Source organism: Balaenoptera musculus, chromosome 13 (assembly GCF_009873245.2).
Source record: "Balaenoptera musculus isolate JJ_BM4_2016_0621 chromosome 13, mBalMus1.pri.v3, whole genome shotgun sequence".
Lineage (NCBI taxonomy): Eukaryota > Metazoa > Chordata > Mammalia > Artiodactyla > Balaenopteridae > Balaenoptera > Balaenoptera musculus.
Genome location: NC_045797.1, coordinates 71,925,433 through 71,940,583, shown reverse-complemented (window position 1 = coordinate 71,940,583; position 15,151 = coordinate 71,925,433). Strand labels below are relative to the sequence as shown.

Sequence of the window (15,151 nt, the reverse complement as noted above, 5' to 3'; positions counted from 1 at the left end):
GACAAGATTTCTGGAGAACTGGTTTGAAAGTTGAACTCACCACGGGATCCCAGAATTGCTCTCCTGAAGAAGAGTTCAAACGACTCACAGGGTGCCTTTACCTGTGTGGGGATAGCAGGGGTCTGTAGGTGAGGCCCAGTATCAATCTGAATCCCAGCACTAAAAACTATCAAGTAAAAGGGAGATGGGCTCTGTGCGATGACCTAGAGGGGTGGGATAGGGAGGCTGGAAGGGAAGCGATATGGGGACATGTGCATGCATATGGATGATTTCCTTTGTTGTGCAACAGAAACTAACACAGTATTGTGAAGCAATTATACTCCAAGATCTATTTAAAAAAAAAAAGGAAAAAAGGAAGAAAAAGATAGAGAGGGAGAGAGATAGAAAGGGAGAGAGAGAGACAGAGACAGAAAGAAATAGGAAGGAAGGGAGGGAGGGAGGAACAAAGGAACAAAGGATGCACCTTTCACTGAACTGCCTGACCCAGTAGAATATTCCTGCTGTAACAAATGTCCCTTAGTTTAAAATAATAAATGTTTTGTCCAAGTATTTATGTAAAAAAAAAAAAAAAACTGTCACGTAAAAACAAATAGGGAAATAGAGATTATATTTGAAAGGATTATTGGGGGGAGGGGGAAGACTACTGAAATAAGGCTGGAGGACAATTACAATGCGGAGAATGCTCAATTGTGAAAAACAAAATCCTGGATTTAGATAAAGAGAGACTTTATTGGAAAGGCTTATTCCAAGAAGAGGAAAAGGAACTACTGCAATGGGGTTTGGGGGATGAGGCAACAACCATCGCTACAGGGGAACGCTATGACCGTGAAGTCTGCAACTGTCTCCAAGGTCAGACAGAAAATGGCCCTTCTTGTATAGGGAGGAGCGAACAAAGGTTACAAAGAACTGGGTGTGGGGCACAGTGGAATGGGTGGGTGGAGGTGGCAGTGATCGCGTGGCAGATCAGAGTGGTTTACATGGAGGTCATCCTATCTTTCAGGAGTGATGGTGAAGGAGGGCTTGTACGCTGGATCAGGATGAGGGTGGGTCAAAGTTTAGGAGCCCGGAGGAAGGAGAGAAGCTTAAGTTTGGTCAAAACAAGGTAGCTGGTATTTTGTCCAGATTGGTCAGTGAGAACAATCAGTAAAGCTAATCATTTATGAGGCAAAAAAAAAAAAAAAAAAAGGGAATTTGGAGGGTCTATGTCTGACCTTGTCATAGGTAAACAAGGGGGCATCCCTGAATCTTATCTAAACCACGTGGGGAAGGGTGGTTTCTTCCTTGCTGTCAGCCCTTTCAGGGGCACGAAAGGATGGGAGGATTTTTTTTAACCGTCGCTTTCCAGAATCACAGGTCTCAGGTGAAGTTCAACATGGTCAGAATGCAGGTAAATCTCTCCACGGATTTAATCAGCGGCTGACGACGTACGGAGGTAAGTTGATGCTGGGTTCTCAGGTGGGTAGCTCTCTGCATTTTCCGCGTCGGGTGAAGAGGCAAGGAGTAGCAGTGCCCACGGGAAGAAAGAGACGGCCGCCATTAGCGCGGGTAACGCTGCGGCCCGAGGCGGCCGGCGCCGCCAGCCCCGCCCCCGCGCGCCCTCGCGCGCCCCCCGCGGCCCCGCGCGCGCTCTCTGGTCTGCGCAGAGCCGTCCTCGGCGCGTCCTCGGCGCCGGGCGGCAGTGACCGAGGGGGTGCGCAGGGTCGCAGCGGCGCGGCAGTGGAGCTTGAGAGGGTCTGGGGACAGCAGTGCTCCCAGTCTGAGGGGCGGCGGCGCGGCGGCGGCGGCGGCGCCCGCGGCCCCCGAGCGAATTGAGGACGAGGCCGCTAGGCGACGGCGTGGCGGGGCCCCCTCCAGCGGCCGCGCCCGGAGGTGAGTTTCCTGGGGCCGCGCCGCGCTCGGCTGGGCCGGCCGCGGGGGGTGGGCAGGCGTTTCCCGGGCGGGGCGGTGGCGGTCGTTGGGTCGGGCCGAGTCGCCGCACCCCGTCTTTGTCTCGGTTTCGGTGCTCGCGTCTGCGACCCCGAAAGGGCACAGTCGCACGACGGTCGGGGCGGGACTCCTGGTCAGCGCAGGTGAGGCGCGGCTCTGGGCCCGCTGACTGCGCTGCTTTCCCGAGCGGCGGACTCCGGGAAAGCGCCGCGGTGGTTTTCTCTCTCTGCGAGCGCTCGGAAACTTCGAGTTCTCTATCCTCCAAATGCAGAAGTGCAGTACAGAAATCCAGAGCATGTCTTGTTTGGGGTGGACATTTCTTCGGTAACTTCATTAGCTGGCTCCCGCAACTCACTTTTATTTTGTAGGCTTGATGGTCTCTGTTTTCATATTTAATTTCTTTTTTTCTCTGTGTCCGTTTTTATTTGCAGTTTGTTATTTGTTAGCAATGACGAACGTTAGTGTGGCATCCAGCGTTGCTTCCTTCGTACTTATTCGAGATCATTGAAAGACAGGTGGGACTTCCCTGGCGGTCCAGTGGTTAAGATTCCGCGCTTCCCTTGCAGGGGGCGCGGGTTCCACCCCTGGTCGGGGGAACTAACATCCCGCATGCCGAGCGGCGACCAAAAAAATAAATTTAAAAGAAGTAATAATAAAGATAGGAAATTGACAGTCTGTGTTTATGTCAATGTGGAATTGTAAAGTGTGACAGATTGTATAAGCGACGTGAAAACCAGCTTCTTTACTTCATAGTCGTAGCTCAAGTGTGCTTTTGGACTGTTTATAACGTTTTTAATTATATTGATACTTTAGTTTTAATGGGAAACTCTTTAGAAGTTGATGTTGTGTCTTCTATGTAAATATGCTGAAAGTCATATTGATTTAAAAAGCAGTTAAATCCAGTCAATGTTGAGCACGTATGTGTAACACTGAAGTTAGAGCGAGGCACTGATCTAATCCAAAAATGAATAAGAATTGTGTGCAGGATGGAGGGAGTGATTAAGCACACAAACAATGATGCAAGGCAAAAACTACAACGCGTTGAGCACTGACTCTTAGCCCTGCGTGTGGTAAATACTTTACATGCATACTTTAATTACTTAATATTTAATGCTAATTGCCTAGTTTATCAGCCGAGTGTTTTTAGTACCTGTTGTGTGCTGAGTACTAACGATATGATTGATGGTGACCATTATAGGTTTTTGGCTTTAAAGACTTTACATTGTCATTGGAGGACACAAGTAACCACACAAGTGAATGCCAGTCTACCTAGAGAGAAGCTAAAAAGGAAGAATGTAGGGTGTTGTGAGAGCGTGTAACCGGGGTACATATCCCAGCTGAAGAAATGAGTTAAGATTTCCCTAGGAAAGTAATCTTTGCACTCAAGTTATTACGGGTAAGTAGGAATTAGGTGAAGGTGACTCCCAAAGGAGGGAAGAAAGGTCCAGGTAAAGGAAATCAGTTGCACAGAGTCTTCGGAAGGTTTTGGGAACTGAAGGTCAGAGCAGTTGGAAAGAGTGTGGAAAGCGAAAGGGGGCTGTGGTTAGGGCCCCAGAGATGATGTGGGGCCTTTTAAACAATGTTAAGGATTTAGGACCAGCTTTTTCTTTTCTTTTTTTAAACTTTTATAGGAGAGTTTTCAAACCACTCAAATGTAGTGAGAGAACATTGCAGTGAACTCCCCTGTCATGTTATCCAAAGGATTTAGACCTTATTTGAACAGTAGTGGGAGGTCCCTGAAGGATTTTAAGCAAGGAAGTCCCACAATCAAATTTGTATCTTAATCAAAAAGGTCACCCTGACTCCTGTGTAGACACTGAATTGAATGCGGACAAGAATGGATGTGGGGAAACCACCCAGAGATGGTCGTTGGGACTAGGTTTGTGGCTGTGATGGTAGGGCAAATTCTAATGTAACAGGGAAGAGCCAAATTGGACTCCATGTTGGATCTGTTTCTTTAACCTTTGCTTTCTGCTGCTTTTGTTCACTAAAAGAATAGTGTGGGGCTTCCCTGGTGGCGCAGTGGTTGAGAATCTGCCTGCCAATGCAGGGGACACGGGTTCGAGCCCTGGTCTGGGAAGATCCCACATGCCGCGGAGCAACTGGGCCCGTGAGCCACAATTACTGAGCCTGCGCGTCTGGAGCTTGTGCTCCGCAGCAAGAGAGGCCGCGACAGTGAGAGGCCCGCGCGCCGCGATGAAGAGTGGCCCCGCTCGCCGCAACTAGAGAAAGCCCTCGCACAGAAACGAAGACCCAACACAGCCAGAAATAAATAAATAATTAAATAATTAAAAAAAAAAAAGAATAGTGTGTATACATAATGCCCTGCCTGGGGGAACCCTGCCCCTCTCCCTGAAGGTTAAACCAAAGTGCCTTTGTTCAGGGAAACATCTGGACCCTGTCCCACCTGTGGATGGCCACAAGAAAGAAGAAATTAACACATCCCCTCCTCGAGGCTGGCCATTCCAGGAGATATTTGCAAAACTTATGGCCTTTTTACTTTACTTCCTCATCTCCTCCCCCTCTCTGTGCTATAAAAGAAACTGACATCCACACCCCTGGAAGATAGTTTTTCAGAGACACTTGTCTGCGATCTTCTCGGTCTTCCGGCTTTCCGAATAAAGTCGTGTTCCTTGCCTCAGCACCTTGTCTCCGATTTATTGGCCAGTTGTGTGGCACGCAGAGCGAGCTTGGACTCGGTAACACCAAGAGTACATAATTGATCTCTCCTTGCTGTGTTAGTAATTCTATATTCATGCCTTTTGGAAGAATTATGGAAGGTTTTCTTAAGATTGTATTTGAGATGGGTTTTGCAAGGTAAATAACATTTCAGTATGGAGCCCATTCTGAAATGAGAACATCTTGGTGTCAAGAGGATGGCTGACTCAGCAACCTTAACAGTTTCTGCAGAAGTTTCACCTTTCTCCTAGGATTTTCTCATTTAAATTACTTTTGTCACTATCACTTTGGTCTTTGGGAGCATATAACTTCCCTTATTAACAATTTTTTCTAGAAGACAACAAAAATGTATTTTCTTCATTACTGCAATTACAGCTAAGATAAGCTGAAACTTCCCAAAAGATTTCATTTTATTGTTGAATACGTAATAGTTAATAAACTAGAATTCACAAATATACAAATAAACTGTCTTTTAAAGTGTTTAATCTGATGCTCCCATAGTTTGCTCTTGGAAGCCTAATCCTATTCCATAGAAGATGTAACTGAAAGGTGATCCAATGGTTTCTTTAAAGAGAAACTTCAGCTTCTACATAGCAGGCCTAGTGGCATAATATCTTGATGTAAATCCATAATCTTAAAGACAATAGCCCGTAGTATATGTTTATAAAAATAAGTAAAATTTGTAATATGCAAATTTTTCTTTCAAATTCTAATGTATACATTTAAAAGACTACATTTCTTAGTAGTCTAAATCTATTTTGACTGAATTTTCCTTTTAGTCGATATGTTCCAAGAAGCTCAGTCTACTCTGGCTCCTGACTGATTTTATTACTGCAGTTGTTGGGAGTAAGTGAGATAATATTTGAGAAGGTGTTGAGTAAACTGTGATATACAATACAAATGTAAGATGGTAGTGGTACTAATTAGGAGTAAACTGAAACAAAATGAAGGAAATTCTGTTCATCTGTCCATTCTGATGCCCAGCCTCATACTGGTAACTAAGATATTGGTCAGATGGCTTTTTTATTCTCTACATACTGTACACAACGACTTAGGTTCATTCGTGTCACATGACTGATGATTGTAGACGCTCAATAGATATAAATTTTACATGGTCCATTTCCGTATTACTAATTTATGGTAGGAAATACCTAAAATAATGGTGACTTTATGTCCATTATAGAATGAGTTTTTACTTCATAATTCTATGCCAAGGAAAAACATTCAGTATGTTTTTCCTTGTTAGTCTGTAAACTCCCTGGTGATAGATACTGTGTCTGTCCTATTGACTCTCCTATCATTAGTTCTAAACCAGTGCTTTACACAAAGTGGTGGGAGGTTCAATAAATATACAGATGTTGTTTAATTAGTGAAATCAAAAGTAAAATTTCATAGCCATGCCAAAATTAGAACTTTTTAAAAATCATTATTAAAAAAATTTTTTTTAGTTTTTTTTTTTTGAGTTTTTATTTATTTTATTTATTTTCCTTAATTTTTTTTTGGCTGCATCAGGTCTTAGTTGTGGCACATGGGATCTTTGTTGAGGCATGCAGGATCCTTTCCGTTACAGCGCAGGTCTGCTCAGGTTTCTCTCTAGTTGCAGCGCACAGGCTTCTCTCCAGTTGTGGCGTGCAGGTTTTCTCTCTCTAGTTGTGGTGCACAGGCTCCAGGGCATGTGGACTCTGTAGTTTGTGGCACGTGGGCTCTGTAGTTTGTGGCACGCGGGCTCTCTCATTGAGACACACGAACACAATAGTTGTGGCACGTGGGCTTAGTTGCCTCGCAGCATGTGGGATCTTAGTTCCCTGACAAGGGATTGAACCCACGTCCCCTGCATTGGAAGGCGGACTCTTTACCACTGGACCACCAGGGAAGTCCCCAAATTAAAACTTTTGAGACTTAAGTCTGAAGGTGTTTTCTTACCATAAGTCCTTGTAACAGAGGTTATGATTGTGGGCTGGGAAAAGAGAAGGGAGCATAACATTATTGTATTCTCATTATTGTATTTCTTTTGTTCTCAAAACAACCTTCTTAGGAGGATAATTATTTCCAAGTTACAAGTTAGGCAACTAGGACTTAGAGAAGTTAAATAACAACACTTAAGCTCAAAAATGATGTAGCCAGTATTCCAGTACAGGATACTTTGAATCCAGAGTCTGTTCTTCATTCTCTTTTGCTGTCATGAAACAAGTAAAAACAGTTATCAGTAGCTTATAACTACGAAATGATGAAAAATATTAGTAATTTGCTAGAGAACAGTAACCTATTAACAGGAAACATAGTGAGATACTTTAAGGATGGCTACTCCTTGCTTTGCGCTTGCTAAGCACTACAGAAGAAACAGGAAATGTGTAAGTTGTGATACCTGTCTTCAAGGATCTTGGATCTAGTAGAGCTAAAAGAAACAATAGTAAGTAGTATCAGACAATATGATTTAAATGCCAAAGATCTAAATGCTTTAGGAGAGGATTATTAATAAGGGTTTACTATTTCACCTTTACAGTAGGAGTAGATCTTGAGCTGGGACTTGAAGGATAATTTAGATTTGAATGCCTAGAAGTGAGGCAGGAGATAGATGGGCTCCAGGCTAGGCATTTACAACTGGCCTCCTGTTCACACCTCCTGGGGTGAGAAGAAGATGGGCTCCAAGCTGGACATTCATTACCAGCCCCCTGTTTACACTTCCTGAAGCAAGAGACAAACGGGCTCCGGGACTACATATTATGACCGGACTTCTGTCTGTATTTCGAGATCTGCACCTCGTTATAAAAACCAGCAACAGGAATAGGGTAAATAACCAGACATTGGGCATTTTTATGGCAGGGACAGAGTGGGACTAAACCCTATTAAAGGATCAAGAGGTCATACACTTCCCATCATTGGGACAAGGGAGACATTACGCATGCGCAAAAGCCTTCATGGGCTCAAAAAGGCAGGGAATGCCAGACCATAGTTAAGTGTTGCTATCTCCTCCCAGAGGCCTTCGCGGTGGGATCCACCTTAACTTAGGGGTGCGTGCGCACCCAGGGGAGGGTCCAGAAGCAAATTAGCCATGGGGTCAAAACACTACTATTGGCCAAAAGAAGACAAAGACCTGGAAGACTGCCCCCTTATAAAGGATTTAAACTTCCCAAGGGCACTACTCTCTCTGAGTTCCTCCGTGCGTCTTTCAGCATGTACTTTGTTTTCCCAGTAAACTTTTTTTTTTTTTTTTAAAGCCTTATTCTTTTAAATTTTATTTATTTATTTATTTATGGCTGTGCTGGGTCTTCGTTTCTGTGCGAGGGCTTTGTCCAGTTGTGGCAAGTGGGGGCCACTCTTCATCGCAGTGCGCGGGCCTCTCACTATCGCGGCCTCTCTTGCCGCGGAGCACAGGCTCCAGACGCGCAGGCTCAGTAATTGTGGCTCACGGGCCCAGCTGCTCTGCGGCATGTGGGATCTTCCCGGACCAGGGCTCGAACCCGTGTCCCCTGCATTGGCAGGCAGACTCCCAACCACTGCGCCACCAGGGAAGCCCTCCAGTAAACTTTTTGCTTTTCTCTTTACCTTCTGCCTCCTTGCCTGAATTCTCTCCTGACAAGGCAGGTAAGAAACAGGGACCCAGGCCCTAGCTGCTGGCCCCTGTGGTCCAGTGGTTAGGACTCCCTGTCCCGGAACTAAGATCTTGCTTCCTGCTACTGCTTGCTGCTGCTTGCTGCAAGCTGCCGCTTACTGCTGCCTGTGTCCAAAATCAGAAGGATGGTTACAATGTGAACAAAGAAGTGGAATGAACATGTTATGTTTATGACACAGTCAGGATCATATCTAAACTAAAGGATTATTTTAGAGTAGTTGAAAATAATGTTGGAAAACTGTCAACTGAAAAGCAAACAGCACCACCAGAATGTAATGTCCACAGGGGCTGGGATCTGTCTATTTTGTTCATTATGTATCCCAAGCACCTAGAATCATGCCTGGTATATAGTAGGAGCTGAATAAATATACATTTTTAATATTTTAAACAACTTTATTTAGGTATAATTAATACGCAGTAAGATGCACATATTTAACATACCATGTAATATTTAAAAATGAAGTAGTATTTATCTATTACTGGTTCTTAAATAAAAAAGAAGCAAATAAGTCAAAATATAAACTTCTGAAATCTGGGACTTCCCTGGAGATCCAGTGGTTAAGACTCTGAGTTCCCAATGCAGGGGGCACAGGCTCCATCCCTGGTCTGGGAAATAAGATCCCACATGCAGCGAGGTGCAACCTTAAAAAAAAAAAAATAAAAGCTTTTGAAATCTGAATAGTTGGGATGGGTGTTTATATTTTTCTATTCTTTTGTGTATGTTTGAAAGGGAAGTAATTTATTTTTTATTTTTATTTTTTTGGCCGCACCGTGCGGCTTGTGGGATCTGAGTTCCCCCACCAGGGATTGAACCTGGGCCCACGTCAGTGAAAGTGCCGAGTCCTAACCACTGGACTGCCAGGGAATTCCCAAAAAGGAAGTAATTCTTAAAGTGAAGCAATTAAATAGTTTTAGAAATATGAGATTTGAAGGACAAGGTCTTAGGAGAAAACCATGAAATTCTGGCTTTCTGAATATATTTTCAGTTGGTTTTTAAATTTTTTTTAAATCAAAACAATATATAGTTTAAAAGGCAAATATGTAGAGTCAGAAGACTTAAAACTAAAAGTGCTCCCACTCCATTTCCCTAAAGACAACTGCTTTGAACTCATAGCTGTTTCTTATGTAGTTTACAGCCGTATTTCTGAACAGTATGTGTTTTGAGTTATTAATTTTGAACATTGCATTTTGTATTGCTGTTAGGATAGATAACTGTTTTAGCTCGATTATGCTGTCAACTACAAATTGGCATTTTCCATTGGCACTTGCCATCTACCTCTACAAGGATTAAATCATGTGCTGCTACAGCTGCTGATTTTCAACACCCCCTGAAAGGAGTTCAGGGTGCAGAGCAGAAATGAGGCACTCTGTGCTCTGGGAAAAACTGGCAGAACAGGTCTGCAGATAGGTATTTTCAGGAGCTGATTTTATGAGCCCAATTCTTGTATCTCCTAATATCTAGAAAAACACTAAAATCCTTCATGGTGACATCTACTCCTCGTGACTAGCAGAAACCTTCTGCAAAAAAGTCTGTGCTGGATTGCATGTACTCCCCCTTCACCAAAATCACATATATACTGACCTTCCCCCCTACCTCTTTGGAGCAGTTTCTCAGAGCTACCTGGGATGCTGTCTCCTGGGCTGCAGTCCTTATTTTGCCCCAAATAAAACTTAACTCAAAACTCTCACATTGTGCATTTTTTTAAGTCGACAATGCTTATCCCCTTTTCCTTTTCACATTCTTATAATGGCTTTAGCTAAGTTTTTTCCATACCATAAACAAATATATACACTATTTTTTTTCCCTTTGGACCTCAGATTTATCCTTGGCCCAGAGATGACATAATTATATTTATCTAATAAATGTAATAAGCACTTGCAAACTCAAGAGGACATTGACAGTGCTGTATCTTATATTTAACAATCATCTTTAATGGCTGCATTTTTAAAGCATACAGTTTATTTAATTGTGTAATCCATTTAAGATGTTATACGTTTTTGATATTTAAAAAAATATCTCCCCCCTTCTCTGATTTATTATTGATACTTTGTAAATCTAAAGCTTAATCCAGTGCCTTACATTTAATAAATATTGAGTAAAATTCTTTGGATGAAATAATAGTCTGTTTTCATTTTTTAAGTCTAGGGAATAATTTTGAAGAGCAGTACAGGAGGGATTAAGAAGTCTTTAGAAATACAAAATACCCACTTGAGACAATAAAGACATCCAATTTGCCTTGATTGTTGGATGCCATCTTCTCTGATGTGGCTCTAGTAACTCCTACCCAAAAGCTAGCTGAAAGGCTAAAAGGCAGCCTGTGAAGTTCTTGTTGAGGGTGCTGCTGAAGGTGCCCTCCCCCACCTTATGTTGGGTACTGACTCCTCTGCCTCATTGCATTTCCTCATTTTTCCTTCCTTTCAGTTTCTCCCTGTCTTTCAGAATTGCTCACAATTTTGTTACAAAAAGGCTAAGAAATAAATTGACTAACAGTTTATGTTCAATTCGTAATGAAAACAATAGAAGCATTTAAAACAGTTTTCAATAATATTTTCCAGAGCAGACTCTACTATCCTACTTTCATTCCTAGCAAAACAGATGCTAAGTGGGAATTAGTGCTCCAGCCAAATTGGCTGTGGTTATGAGCCCAGTTCCACTAGCAGCAGGAAACTGGAATGAAAGTCAGGACCTAAGATCATTCAGACTGATGTTATCTGGTGAAAGGCTGCTGCTGGATCCTCAGTTACCCAGATTAAATCCACCTGCAGATACTTCGGAGACTTTTAAGTGGGAGCAGTATGCTACTACTTCTAGTGGCCATTTTCTGTTTCTCATTGCTTTGAAATGGGTCTGGTGGATCTTCAGTGGCTATTACTGAGCAGGTCTGCCCTTTGTTTAAATATGCTTAATACTTACATTTTTTAATACTTATATTTTTAAATAGAGGTATTTGCTTTTGTTTTTTTTTTTTCTTTTTGTTTATTTTTGGCTGTGTTGGGTCTTCGTTTCTGTGCGAGGGCTTTCTTTAGTTGCGGCGAGCGGGGGCCACTCTTCATCGCGGTGCGCGGGCCTCTCACTGTCGCGGCCTCTCTTGTTGCGGAGCACAAGCTCCAGACGCGCAGGCTCAGCAGTTGTGGCTCACAGGCTCAGTTGCTCCGCGGCATGTGGGATCCTCCCAGACGAGGGCTCGAACCCGTGTCCCCTGCATTAGCAGGCGGATTCTCAACCACTGCGCCACCAGGGAAGCCCCTGCTTTTTTATATACATATTCTCCAGAGAGAATTTAAGAAACATATTTGATATATTCTGTTTGAGAGTTGAAATATTTTTAATGCTTTCTGGAGATGTCTAGCTTGATTATATCTTCTTTTTGGTAAAGTGTTTTTCTTTATTTTTCTTTTCTTTTCTTTTGGCCGCACCGCGCGGCATGTGGGATTTTAGTTCCCTGACCAGGGATCGGACCTGCTCCCCCTGCATTGGAAGCGTGGAGTCATAACCACTGGACTGCCAGGGAGGTCCAAAAGTGTTTTTCTTTAGTTTTTTTGTTGTTGTTGTTGTTGTTGTTGTTTTTGTTTTGTTTTGTTTTTCTTTAGTTTTAAATCTGTAGAGTACACTCTGGGACCTTGATTATCATAAAGTCTATCTTGACCTAATAGTAACATTCTCTTAAGGGTTTGTTTTAAGCACATATAAAAAGTAACTGTAATCTTGTTTGGGTGACTTTTAATTAAAAGTCTAGTTACAAATTATAACTATATAGGTTTACTAAAGCATTGTACTTTTCTCTCCATAATCAGTTTGGTTGTGTTTTCCTTTAATAACCAAACATTCCAGGTTACATAGAACAGATCTGATTTTTTCCTACCTTGAATGTTGGCAAGTGATAACTTTAATTGTGCAATAGGCAGTTTATAACTATTGTCTGTGTTTGACTTCACATTGCACATCCGTGTGCTGCTAAAATTTCTCTCTGTGCCCACATTGCCTTCAAGCCGTGAGTCAACCAAATGTCTTATGAAGCTCTTTGGTTGTCTTATAACAGATGTATCTTTATCCTAAACATGATCAATCTATTTCTCATGTTCATCACTTTAAATATGAGTTCATAGTACTTTTCCCCACTTCACATTTCTAATTTGGGGAGTTAGATTCACATACATTATTTCTCACTGAGGATGCAGATCTTTGGAACTACTGCCATTCTTGGATTATTGAGTAATTTACTGATAGAGCAAAAGTACTGCCTTTTAAGAAGCTAATGAAATGACATTGTACAACTCTACACGCATATATTTTTAAGATAGTTCTTTTATCCCAATTTTTATTATGAAAATTTCAAACATATAAAAATGTGGAGAATAGTAAACTCCCATGTATACTCATTACCCAGCTTCACTAATTATCAAGTCATAGCCATTTTGGTTTCAATTATACTCTCTCCACTCCTCACTCCACTTGCTTATTTTGAAGGAAATTCTAGTTATTGGATTTCATATTTATTCATAGATATTTCAGTATGTAGCTAAAACAAGTACTTTATTTATTTATTTTTGGCCTCACCACACAGCATTCAGGATCTTAGTTCCCTGACCAGGGATCGAACCCATGCCTCCTGCAGTGGAAGCACGGAGTCTTAACCATTTGACCGCCAGGGAAGTCCCTAAAACAAGTACTTTAAAAAGCTACAATCCCATTGTCACACCTTTAAAATTAACAATTGCTCCACATATCATCAAATATCCATACAGTGTTCAGAAGTTCCTGATTCATAGCTTTTTTCCATTTAGTTTCTTTAAATAATAACATAAATATGGTCCATATGTTGTAATTAGTTGATATATCTCTTAAATATTTAAAAAGATTATTTCTACTTCTTTTTTCTCCCTGGTAATATATATATTGAAGAAAATGGATCATTTCTCCTGAAGAATTTCCCGAGTTCTGGATTTTGTTGATTGCGTCCCTGTGATGTCATCTGATCATGTTCCTCTGTGCCCTATATTTCCTGTAATTTGATGTTTAGACCTAGAGGCTTGAATGAATTCAGTTTCATTTTTAGAAAGAAGTCTTCACACGTGGTGGTTTGAGCTTTCACACTGAGGCATATATTTATGTTTGTTTTCTTTGTGTGATGTTAGCAGCCATTGATATCATTGCCTAGGTCTGTTTGCATTAGGGGTTGCAAATTGGAGATACTCTAATTCTATAAACCTTCATTTAGCTGAATTCATTTATAAAGGAAACTTCTTTTATTAACTCTTGGATTACTCTGAGTTAGTTCATACAGGAAAGGCAGGATGAATACTTGATTCTTTCCCTTATGTGCCAGTTTTCAAAATAAATTGGTACCCTACTGTTCTGGAAAGATGACCAGTGAATAGTTTCTGTGTTTTAATGAGTATCAGTATGAACTTGCATTTGATGTGTTTCAATTCATGTAGCTGTTTTTCAGTCCCATCTTTCACTAATGGTAGCCTTTTCAAACTGACTTCTGAATCCTTTTTTTCATTTTGTTTTGTTTTTTTTGGCTGTGCCTTGCGGCCTGGGAGATCCTAGTTCCCTGCCCAGGGATCGAACCCAGGCCCCCGCAGTGAAAGCATCGAGTCCTAACCTCTGGACCGCCAGGGAATTCCCAACTTCTGATTCCTTTGGACATTAATCCAAGATGTCAATACAAGGCATAAAGTGCATATTTCTTGCCCCAGACCTGGAGACAGCCATTTCTCTAAGAAACTGATTCCTTTTGGTGGGAAATAGTATTTGGAGACCACAAATCTGGGCGGTAGGTGTGCTGTGCTCATTGTTGTCTGATTGCTTATTGCTTTTTGGCCTTTTCAGTGGACAGAGCTACTATGTATTTTCTCAAGAGAAAATACAGCCTAAGTTCATAATGATGTTTCTGATTTAAAATATAGGATTACAGGATTTTTGCTTGGCTTCTTTGATTTTTATATTTCTATCTCTTTACTCTTACTCTGAAAAAAAATCTTGGTTTTTAGGGACAGATCATAATTAACTTCTTTGCTTTATCTCAGTGTCTCTCAACTTCAACACTATTAACATTTTGGGCAATACTTTCTTGTGGGGGCTGTCTTGTGCATTGTAGGATTTTCAGCAGCATCCCTAACCTCATCTACTAGATACCAATAGCGCCCTCCACCCCAGTTGCTGTGACAGCCCAAAAATGCCTCCGGCCAATGCCAGATATCTTCTTAGGGGCACTATTGCCTCCTGGTTGAGACCCACTGCTTTATCTTTATACCATACTTTTCATATAAACAATACTAATATATTATTGCTAATAATATGACTACTAGAAACTTCATTTTTCCTCTTTGGGTTCATCCCACTAGGATATATGGTAAAATTACCATGTTTTAAATTTACTTCCTCTCTGTCAGTTCAGTTAATTCATTTCATTTTTACTTTCAGTTTATAGGGATTGCTTTTTTAAAATTTAACTTTGTTTTATAAGTGCATAAAATATTTGCATGGGTCCAAAGTTGATCTAAAAAACAAGATACATTCAGAGAAATCCAGCTTCTGCCCTTACTCCCTTCACCCAGTGCACTCTCTCCCACTTTATAAGTAACCTTATTATTTATTTTTTGGTTTACTTTTTCATTTTTTCCTAATGTAAACAAATATACGTATATTCATGTCCACCTCTTTGTTAGATAAACAGTACCATATCATACATATTTTTCTCCATTTTGCTTTTTTCACTTAACAGTACATCCCACTGTGTGGATTTACCATAGTTTATTCAAGAAGTCCCTATTAATGGACAAGTTGAGGTTTTTTACAGGCTTTGCTGTTACAATCAATGCTGTAAATAATTCTACAGCGAATAGTCTAGTGTATTCACCTTTTTATATTTTTGCTAAAGTATCATTGGGATGGATTTTTAGATAATGGGATTTCTAGATATACGT

The 15,151-nt window shown here is 41.3% G+C and overlaps 1 protein-coding gene across 3 annotated transcripts in view; it reads left to right on the top strand.

Moving 5' to 3' along the window:
* Positions 1–777: 777 nt before the first annotated feature.
* UBXN2A (UBX domain protein 2A) overlaps positions 778–15,151 on the top strand; it is a 50,672-nt gene continuing 36,298 nt past the window's right edge. Inside the window, exon 1 of one of the 3 annotated variants that reach the window (XM_036872887.1) lies at positions 778–1,432. The gene's annotated coding sequence lies outside the window, so the exon portion shown is untranslated. Of the gene's footprint in view, positions 1,433–1,556; positions 1,870–15,151 lie in introns of those variants that run through there. The other 2 variants (XM_036872888.1, XM_036872886.1) reach the window with 2 other exon arrangements.